Source organism: Pteropus alecto, unplaced genomic scaffold, assembly GCF_000325575.1.
Source record: "Pteropus alecto unplaced genomic scaffold, ASM32557v1 scaffold134, whole genome shotgun sequence".
Taxonomy (NCBI): domain Eukaryota; kingdom Metazoa; phylum Chordata; class Mammalia; order Chiroptera; family Pteropodidae; genus Pteropus; species Pteropus alecto.
This window is the reverse complement of record NW_006436283.1, coordinates 12,698,179-12,709,271: the sequence shown is the minus strand read 5'-3', so window position 1 is coordinate 12,709,271 and position 11,093 is coordinate 12,698,179.

The following is an 11,093-nucleotide window of genomic DNA, read 5'->3' as shown; positions in this document are numbered from 1 at the left end:
GCAGACTGGGCCCACGCGCGGAGGGAAGGGGGTGCCAGCCAGGTGCGCGAGCCCGCCGTGGCCTGGTCCTCCCTCTCTTCCCTCCCTCCTGCCGCCCCTCGCCCCGCCCCGGGCTCAGGTGGCCACTAGGTGTCAGACACGGCCCGGGCCTTAGCCCACGTTGCAGCTCCCGCAGCCCCGGGGGACACGCCCCTTCCTTCCCAGCCCCAAAGGGGAGATTTCACTTTACAAGAAAGCTGGACAACCCTCTCTCTCTCAGCTCTACCCTTCCCCTCCCCCCCGCCACACACTAGGTGACATTTTGCCCCATTTCCCAAGCCATGGAGCTTTGCTGAGACAAACTACCCAAACCCCCAAGTCAGCCAGCCTCAGTATACAAATCAGCCCTTACCAGCCTCTCGTGAAGGCCTGCTAAGAGAGGGCCAGGCCAAGGCCAAGGCTAGGTAGGGGCCAGCCCTTAGTGCAGCCCCAGTCCAGGTCCTTTTTTCAGGAAATGCTGTGGGTAGATAAGCAGCTCAGAACAAAGGGTTCTTTCCTGTGCGCTTGCTGGCAAGATGCACCAAAGGCCTGGGGGTAGGAGGGAAATGGGGTTTCCTCCCCTGGAGACATAAATGAACTTCAGCAAAGGGACACCCCTCCCCCACCTGCCCCCAGCACTGTGGGCTTCCCATGGGCGGGCCTTGGGAGCCATACCCCCTTAAAGAGAGAACAGTCTCAAGCACATGGCAAAGCAACCAAGGGTGCCCACTGCACAAACACAGCTGGGCCCAGCTCCTCAGAGTGACCAAGCTTAAACCTTCCAGGAACATAAATTTTGTTGGGGTAGCTTTCCAGTCGGAGGGAGTTCATGGACATTTTAAATTAAGAAACAGCTTCCTTAGAGTGCCAACAGGCAAACAGCAGGCAACAAACACCTTGTGAGTCGAATGTGGACCTGAGCCGTTTCTGGGGTAGGGAGGTGCACAGAGGAGCAGAGCCTCGCCGTGAACTTGGTGCGAGTGCCATGAGCCCCTTCCAAAGCCAGGAGAGAGACTCCTGCTGAGGCAGGATGGGGCCCTTTGTGTCCCTCCCCCTCCCCCCACCACCCCCCACACGGCCACGCGCTCCCCTCAGGAGAGAGGGCACCCTGCCAGCGGTGCCCTCAGGGGTCTGCCTAAAGTGTGGAGATGGAGGCAGCTCTGGGTGAGGCAGGGTGCCTCCATGGGGACCAGCCGCATGGGGTCTTAGCAATAAGGGTTCATGGCACCACCCAACCATTTTAAAGTGCAGGTGATCCCGCTAGACTACATTCAAGCACTGGGACCCTGTGGCCTTGGCCCCTGTTGTCAGAATCCCCAATGCAGAATGACAGACACTCTCCCTTCCTCCCCCTCCCTGCTGCTGAGACTCCTGCCTCAGAAGCCAGAAAAGCATCTACCCTATAGCTGGGGGAGGGGTGGGCAAGGAGAGCAGCCTCAAGGTCCCTTCCTGGGGACTGAGGATGTGGCCCAGGACATTTTCCATGCAAACATTCCCCTTCGCACACTCACAGAATTACACTAGACTTTATGTTTTTCAGAGTCACCAAGTCCACTCCCGCCTCTCCTTTGGCACGCCCGACCCCCTACACACACGCACATCATCATCATCATCATCATCATCATCATCATCATCATCTCTTGGCTCATTCCTCCACATCTCAACTCTGAACATTCCCTCCTCAGGCCTTCCCCGACCATCCAGTCCAGTAGTTGGGGTCGGGGTTTAAAATGCAGGGAGAGACCCTAGATTAAGCATGTAGTGACAGTTCTGGAAAACCACGCCTTGCGCTCACCCTGTTCTTTAGCCAAAAGTATTTAAAGGACAGGAAGAAGCAAGACAGCAGCATGCGCCATGTAAACAGGATCTCAAATCCCCCAGCACCTGGCTGATCACGTCGGCCCTTGCTAAGATGACCAGATTTAGAAAGAAGGAAAAAACCAGGAGGCCCAGTTAAATTTGAATTTAATATTTTTTGGCATAAGTACGTCCCACATATTATATGTAGTATACTAAAAAGGTATTCATTGTTTATCTGAAATTCAAATCGAACTTGGTGTCCTGTACTTTATCTGGCAATCCTACTCTCGTTCCTATGTGGGAAGTACAAGAGAGGGGCCTCCTAGCCATTCTGACCCTGCGAGCAAAGTGTCCCCACCCCCAGCAGGCTGAAACACCCAGTTAACTCCTCTTGGGCACGTGCTTCAGGCAGAGGCCTTAACCCCGGACTGCAGAGAGTACAGGAGAGGAGATGGTCCCCAGCTCTAAGGCATGGTAAGATGCAGACACACAAAATTCATTTACTCTTTACAACGGTCTGATCGAATCTCTTCCACGTGCCAGGTGCCGGGCGACATTGAGGATAGAACAATGAACATGACAGGCACAGCCTTGTTCTCCTAGGCCTTAACAGTCAGCACATAGAAAGGGTCAGAGAAGGCTTCTGGGGCGTGTGACATCGAATCATAGAACTACAGGACTGGCAGGGGTTAACCTGGCAAAGGGACAGCAGGGAGAGGACAGGAGTGTCCCTGGCCAAAGGAACAAGAGCTCGCTGTGCTGGAAGGCAGAGGAGGCCTAACCAGCACAGCCTCAGGGCTCACGGCCGCCACGGTAATCAGCATGCGTGGGCCAGCTCTGGGAGGTGGCCTCACCTCAGATGGCAGGACATCTACCCTGACAGGATACAGAAGACTGAGGAATTTGCTCCAACTTCCTTGAAAAGAAAACTAGTCAGAATCTGAAAGTGCTTGGCTACTTTGATGAGTTTAAAATGGAACTATAAACACTCAGGGAGAAAACCTGTCTTCTAGGTTCAGGGCAGCGAAGGCGACCAGAGAAGGAACAGGCCCAGCGGGAGCGTCCAGCAGAGCAGGAGCGATGGTGGCAGGAGAGGCGGTGAGGCAGGGGATCGGCCACAAGCTTCCTGAGCCTCCAATGAAGACAGTGAGTCACCTGGGACCTCCAGCATTTGAGAGGATGGGACTGAGGGACATCACAGGCTGTGGGTCCCAGCTGCCCCCGAGGCTGGTCCAGTGGAGAAAACGGCTTAGACAAACACGAGTGACCTACCTGCCCACGAGCCAAAATAACACTGCAGGATGGATGGAGAAGCGTCGAGAATCAGGACGGTCAGGCCAGCTTTTACCTTTGCCAGGCACTGAGGGAAGAAGGTGTGGGATGGACATGCAGTGGTGGGGACCAGCCAGGTACAAGAGGTGGCATGACAGCACCGGGTACCCAAGGCGGGAGACAACAAAAGAGGTGGCTTTTCCCAGCCTCCCGATGTGTTCCTGTGAGGCCCTCTGGGAAAGGGAGGGGTCAGGAAGAAGTAATTTTCTCTTCTCCTCCCTCCCTACTTTCCTTCCTTCCTCCCTTCCTTCCTCCTTTTCTTCCTTTCTTTCAACAAAGTTTTATTGGATACTACTTGCGTCAGGCACTGTTCTAGGCCCTGGAGAGACAGTAGTCAACGAGACAGACAAGGTTCCTGCTTCGTGTAACTTACGTGAAGCGAGGAAGACAGATCATTAAAAAGTGCACTAACAAGCAGATGACATGTATACACAACACATTCGTATGGACGCAGAGGCCTGATAGCACGTAGCAACAAGTGGATGAAGAAAATAAAGCAGGGGAAAGGCCCAGAGCGTCACGGGAGGGAGGACACTGTCGAGGGGTGCTAGAGCCTAGTGGGGGTGCAGCCACGTGAAGATCTAGAGGAAGGTCATTCCAGCAGAGGGAAGAGGATGGAAGGGCAAAGGCCCGAGGCAGGAGTGCGCGCGGGGGGCCTGCCCTCTGACCGCCTCCCTCCCAGCTCAGGGCAAATTAGCAGCCTGTGTGGATCGAAGGCAGGAATACGAACAGGCCCTTCGAGAGGGCAGAGGTGGAAGACACGAGGGTGAGGTGTGGAGCAGGGCCCTACCCGCGGTTCCCGGGGCATCCGAGTCGCCATAGGCCTGTCCTAGTTGCATCTGAACTTGACCGTGTTCTCCACGCACTGGAGAATCTGGACATTGGGTCACGGTCAGCAGGGCACCACCAAGCTCCCCTCGTCCAGCCCAGAAGGTTTGCTCTGTGGCTGGTAGTGTGTCCTGAGCAGGAGGCATCGGCCCCAACTCACCTTGGCCACCTTTTCCCCTCCAGGGAGGAAATCGTGAGGAGTCTGTGTCCAGGTCGTGTCCTCAAACCTCACCTCCCTGCTTCTCTCCCTCAGTCAGTCGGTCGGTCAGTCAGTCAGTCAGTCAGCAAACATGGGAGACTTGCTACGTCAGTGCTAAAAGCATTGCAGAGAGCAGGAAATGCCCAGAGGAGCCAGACTGTGAGGCCTGGGATAAGGGGAAGGCACAGCACTGGATGGTGTCAGCAGGGGCTGGGGAGGGAGGCTCAGAGCTGCTGATCATCGGTCACCTGACCCCCTCCACAAACCGGCCATGAACTGCAGGGCTGGGACTGCTGCACTTTGTTGAAAGCCTGTGACAGCTCTGATTTCTCATCTTGGGTCCTAAAGCTATTCTAACTCTGGCTCCCCACCCCGCTGGCTCTTGGCCAAGCCCCTTATGCCAGGAGTGTGGAGAGGATGTAGTGACCACTCTGAGCCAAAAGTGCGGGGCGACCAAATCATGCGTGGCCTAGAGGGTGCCCCGAGTGGACGACGGGTGAAGGCACTGGCCGAGCTCCTCTGCTGCAGCCCTCTCCCCGTGTAGGACCTCAGCTGAGCCCAGAGGAGCAGGAGGAGGGGGTGGTCATGTGAGGTACTGGCTCCAATGAGTGCGCCAAGCCTGGGTCACTTCCAGGGGCACAGGAAGGCAGCAACACACTTGTCCTGAGTCAGAGGTTTCACTTAGCCCCGTGCTGCCCTTCCCCTGTCTCCATCCTCTTCACCTCTCTTGACCTTGATGGTCGCCTCCTGCCTCGAGTGTGCCAATCCGGCCAGCTGGTCCTTGTTGAGCACAGATTCGATTTGAAAGCACTTTGACCTTAGCTCAGAACCTTCTTCGCCCAAGAAGCCACACTCGTCTGATCCCTCCCAGCCAGTGGGGGACTCTGAGAAGTGGCCCAGTGCCAGGGAGAATCATGCCCCTCAGCTGGCCCCTGAATTTGGGTTGACCCTCAGTCTCTCAGTCTCCTGCCTCGTGACCTGCTGTGGGGCAGTCATGCCTCCTGCTCTCGTAGGCACCACAGGCGCCAGTTCCTGGATCAGGGCTGGAGCTGGGCCCCCTGCCCTTACAGCCAGAGATAGTTCTGGTAGTATGGGCGAGCTTGGTTCAAGGCCTTACGCCAAAGCTCCAAGGCCTAAGACTGTTGGAATGAGAGGGTGCTACTTGGAGTCTTTAATAAGTCATTATCCATCCCCACATCCCCACATCCCACTATCCACTGTGAAATGAGTCGCCCTTCCCAGCCTGAGGGGCAGTGTCAGGTCCAAATGATATGTACTCTCATCCATCTCGAGTTTTCTCCCCTTCCCTGGGCCTCTCTTCATCTGATAAATCCAAATACACACACACACACACACACACACACACGCAGAGCTTAATTTGGCCCAGGGCTCAGTCCTGACTGTGGAGTCAGGACCCCGTGGCACCTGCACACCAGCAAGTGAGATGGCCCCGTGCCCCGTGTTATCCCCACGGTGCTCAGGTAGCCGGATCAGTATCGGCATGAGCAGCGATCAGCACCAGGCCTCCCTTAGGTGACTGGGGCCCCCATGGAACCTGCCTCTTCCCAGGTTCCTCCAGGGAGTATCTTCTTCCCAGAGGTCCATGCCTTTCTCACCAGCCGCCCCTAGAGAAGGCCTGCTAAGATGGAAGGACCTCGTCCCAGTTATTTCCTCCTCCTCTGCGCGCTGGTCAAACCACCCACCCCACTGTCGTGGCGGGTGACAGAAGGTAGCCTCTGCTTAGCCACAGAAGTCCACTGCCACCTTCCATTCAACATGGGACTTTCTGCCCAACATCTGCCTCAAAGGCCCTCCCCAGAGGCGTTTCCTAAAACAAAGCAAACTACTCTAAGGTAATGAAACAACAAAATGCCATTTCCTCCCCTAGGACCCCCTCATCTGACCCATCTTCCAGGGAGTTTGTTTACTGAAGGGCCCTGGGGAAGGATGGAGAGGCTGGGCCGGGGGCTCCTCAGGGGCCCTGGGCATTCCGAGGGCCTGGCCAGGGCCCTGGACATCTAGAGGCAAAGGGTGGACCCCAAAGATGAGTTTGCCTCCATGCTCTTGGTCCCGTAATGGAGACTTAGAAGTCAATAGGTGGTGTGAGGCTGGCCAGACTCCCAGCTCCAGGCTCCCACTGCCATGCTGATGGCAGCTGTCCCTCCCACCCTCCCTTCTCTGTGGGTCCCCATGGTTCTGTCTCTGCTGCCACCGCAGGCCTTGTTTTGTTTCTCTGATTGTCTCTCTCTTTCTCAGCTTCTCACAGTCTCTCTCCCTTCCCTCCATCTGTCTTCCTGTCTGAATGAGGTTCCCTGGGCTTCTAGAGTGTGGGCGGTTTCATTCATTTACTGGCCCATCTCCAGGAACAGTGCATAAGATACACACAGCCACAATAAGATACACACAGTCACAGTAAGATACACACAGCCACAATAAGATACACACAGGGGCTGGATCTTGCTTTAGGGCCAATTAGAGCCCCCAAGCCTCTGAGCTCCAAGCTGGGCCCCAGTGGGGTTGGGGGAGGGGGTTATTGGCACCCAGCTGGGCCTCTGAGCAGGAGGGAGATGGCAGTGCTGAGGCCCAGGCAGGAACATAGCCTGACAACTACACACACACACAGCCCCTCACCACCACCACACTCTTACGTGCTGAGGCCCAGGCAGGAACATAGCCTGACAACTGAAGCTAGTGGAGGCCTGGGAAGCCCCTACACACATACAGCCCCTCACCACCACCACACTCTTATCTGCTGCAAAAGAGGTCGGAATTCATTTGTTCTAGTCAGGCCGTCAGCGAAGCTGCCCTGTCCATGCAACCTGGGCAGCACTAGACTCTGGAATGTGGGTGTGATGGTGCCAGTTTCTACTGTCCTGAAGGTCCGTGGGAAGACATGTGCAGATGAGTGTCGTCTTCCTCACTAGACGCTGCGCAGAATTCCAGGACGTGCTTTGGGGGAAGAAAGGTCAGGTCAGGCTTTGAGGGATGATGGGTGATGACCAAGTCTTTGTGGGGGAAGGGCAGGAAGGGGAAATTCCAGGCAGAAGGAATGAAAGGCCACAAAGGCCCCAGGGCCCCAAGAGATCAGCTTCTGCTTGGCACGCCAGTGGGGCCAGCTTCTGTAGACCATGAAATTGTCGGCGGAAAAAAAATGGAATCTGACTAGAGTTGCAAACATTTTTTGGTTTTCCAAGTAAAGACATTAAAAGAAAATACGTCATTTTTCCTCTTACTACCCTTTTATGGAAGAAGTAATATTTTAAATACAAAAGAAAAGAAAGGCTATTTGGAATAAAAGGTATCGTAACCAAGAAAAGACAGCTGGCAACGTGGCGGATACATGCCGATTGATTTCATGCCTCCCTGTTCTCGTCTTCCTCCCTTCGTTGCTGACTTTCGAGCACTTTATCAGGGGCCAGGCCCTACAGGTGACTGGCCTCTGGGACGCACTGATAGAGGGACCTGTGGAGGTCGGGCAAGGACTGGGCACATGGAGGAGGCCGGAGCCACATCAGGAAGGACTTTGGACTTCACGCTCAGGAGTGTGGATTTTGCCCTTCAGATGACGTGGATGGGGAAGCATTTTAAGTGAATGGATGCTGTGATCAGATTCAGGCTTCAGGCCAGCGTCCATTCTCACGGCTTCGTCTAAGACTGGATTGGAGGGAGAAGAGACCAAGGGAGAGACGGGCCCGGTGAGAAATGATGAGAGTCTGTAGTAAGACAGGACAGTGGCAGTGGGACTAGAGGAGGCGAGAAGCTGGGTACCAAAGCCGGGGACTTGGCGATGAGCTAAACGGAGCCCAGCTCCCAGGGAACTGTCGTTCTCCACTCGTGGGTCTCTGGGTGGCAACAGATACAACAAATAAATAAGAGGTGTGTTGGGGGGGGCGGTGATAATGTCAAAAAGGAAATGAGGCCACGGGGGTGAGAGTGAAGGGAGGAGGATGCCGTCGTGCTGTCCCACCGCGGGCAGTAAGGGGAGAAGGGCCCCAAGGGCGGCCATCTGGAGAAGGCCTTTCGGGGGAGTCACCAGCACCTGCAGGAGCGGCTCTGCCTCTGAGGAAGAGCCCAAAGGGCTGGGGCAGAGGGAGCCAGGATCGGGCTAAATGAGGAGCTATCTAATATATATGTAAATCACGAAGCATAATAAAAGCTCACCCAGACGCCCGCCACCCAGCACTACCCTGGTCTCGCCGATCCCTGCCCTCCCTCTCCCGTCCTCCCTCTCCCGTCCCCCCCGCCTCGTGCATCCTGCGTTTCATTCTCTTTTCAAGAGTAGTTTCACTGCTTTGTATGTATCTCTAAACATCACGCTATTTAGCTTTGCTTGTTTAAGAGCTTTAGAAAAACGGGGTTTCTTCGATATGTACTCAAGAGGAACGAAACCGTGTCTGCAAAAAGCCCTGACTGTAAAGCAGCCTTATCCAAAGTAGCCGAAAGGGGAAACAACCCGAATGTCCCTCAGCTGGTGAACAGGTAAACCACATGTGGTTCATCCGCACAGTGGAATATTATTTGGCCATAAAAAGGAACGAAGCACTGACACATGTTACAACATGGATGAACTCCTAAAATGTGATGTCGAGTGGAAGAATCCGGGCATAAAGACTACATATTGTATGACTCCATTTAAATGAAATGTCCAGAAGAGCCAAATCTATAGAGGCAGAATACAGAGCAGAGGTTGCCCGCGGCTGCCAGTGGGAACGAATGGGGAGTGACTGGAAGTGGACACACGAGTATTTTGGAGGCGATGGGAATATACTGAAAATAGATAGTGCGATAGTTGCACAATTCTCTAAATGACCTGATCAGCATTAAATCACACTTAAAATGGGTGCATTAACATGGAAATGTAAATCGTACTTCGATAAAGCTGTTTTAGAAAAGGCATTATATTATAGTCTTCTGAGGCTCGTTTGTCTCTCTCAGTTATGTTTCTGAGACTTTATTGGTACCGTCGCGCAGAGCTGCCACTCATTTATTTTCACAGCTCTATAGATTATAGATTATAGACTTGTAATCCATCGTGCGATGGCAGTACACTTCATTTCTCCAATCTCCCATCCTGTCACTGGACATACTTGTTTTTTCCTATTACAGAACAATTTGCCAGGAACATTCCCGTACGCATCTCCTTGGTATTCATAACTTTATGTCTGTTGACTCTAATAAGGAAATATCAGGACTTGTATACTGTCTCTTTTTTTTTCAGTTCATTTTTTTTAGGAATTCATTTTTATCGAGTTTTACAAAAGAATTATTGCACCAACAGGTTGAAAATTAAAACACAACTGCTCCTCATCACAGTTTGAGATATACGGCTCTAGGGACTGTACTGGGAATAAAATTGCTGGGTCAAGGGCATGCAAAAGTTCAAGGCCGTCCAAATGTCAAACTGCTTTCTAAAATAGCTGTACTGATTTGCATTCCGCCGGCAGTGGATGAGAGTTCCCACCTTGCTCCGCATCTCCGCCAACACTTAGTACCTACCGTTCAATTTTTAAATTCGTGCCACTTTTGTGGGTATGACATATTTTAATTCCTTTGTCGCTAAATGAGGTCGAACATTTTCACATATGTTTATGGGGCCTTTGTACTTCCTCTTCTGTGCTACTCCGGTTCGGTTTCCTTTGCCCATTTTTTTTCTTTTTCTTATTGATCCATTCAGTTCTTTATATCCTCTAGATATCAGTCCTTTGTCATTTAAATATATTCCAGATCTCCTTCTCAGTTTCAGACTTATTTGAATTTCCTTGGGGTGTCTTTTAATAACAGAAGGTCTTACTTTTATAGTAGTCGGATTTGATCTACTCTTTCCTTTTCTGGCTCATTCCTCTTCCCTCCTTGCAGATCGTGCCTTTTCTGGCAGGGCCCCTACTGAACTGACAAGCTCCGAGCAGGCGGTGGACGGCCCTTTTTGAATCTGCAGTCTCTTGCCTCCAGCCTTATCTCAGGCCCACTTTATACTCAGTAGTTTGTTCCGGGGTCTATGTTTTCACTGATAGACTTTCCCTGCTGCAAAGACCTCCCTTAGTCTGCTTGTAGAACCCCAAGTCATTCCGCAAACCCCAGCTCTGGCACAGCCTCCTTTTTCCTTCTCTCCTTCCCTTCTTTCAAGAAAAGCTTCCCCCCGTGTGTGTGTGTGTGTGTGTCTGTCTGTCTGTCTGTCTGTCTGTCTGTCTCTCTCTCTCTCTCTCTCTCTCTCTCAGAGCCCGGAGGTCTTATTATTATTATTATTAAATGCCTATTAATCCGTGAATTCGCAGGCTTCCAGCAGTTCAGGCTCCTTTCCACTAGTTCTCACAAAACGAACCTCCGTGGGTGGAGCGGGCTGGCGCTTCAGTCGAACCCAGGCCACTTCTCTCCGTCTTCCTTCTTTCTCTGATCACCTCCCTTCGCATATTTGAGGAAGCCATCTCAGCTCTCGGAGTAATTAACATGCTCAGTACATACACTGATTCTCTTGGCGAGAATCATGACCTTAGCTTGTTTGTGTCCAACAATGCTAACAGGGCAACACTGCAGGCCCGGCCAGCTTTGCCATGGTAACATTTGTGGGAAATTCCTTTTGAACAGTGCCCATTCCCTGATGTCTACAATACCACCTTTCTTATAGATTCACGTGTATGTGGCCAGAGGAACAATTCCATGTTTCTAAAAGGCCTAAAGGACATGCAGCAGTGCCTGTCCTCGCTCCCTTCATGCTGGTCATTTTGGCAAATTACCGGAAGACGCGGTTCCGGCCGAAAGGCACAACGTTCTCTTCTTAAAAGCATTTCCAGACCCCCAAGGCTGAGTCAAGTCTTCCTCTGTTCAGTGGGCCCCAGGCCTATCTAAGCATCAGATGATTGACAGTATGTGGGGTTTTGACCATTAACATGGGATAATCTTTATTAAAGAGACAGTATTT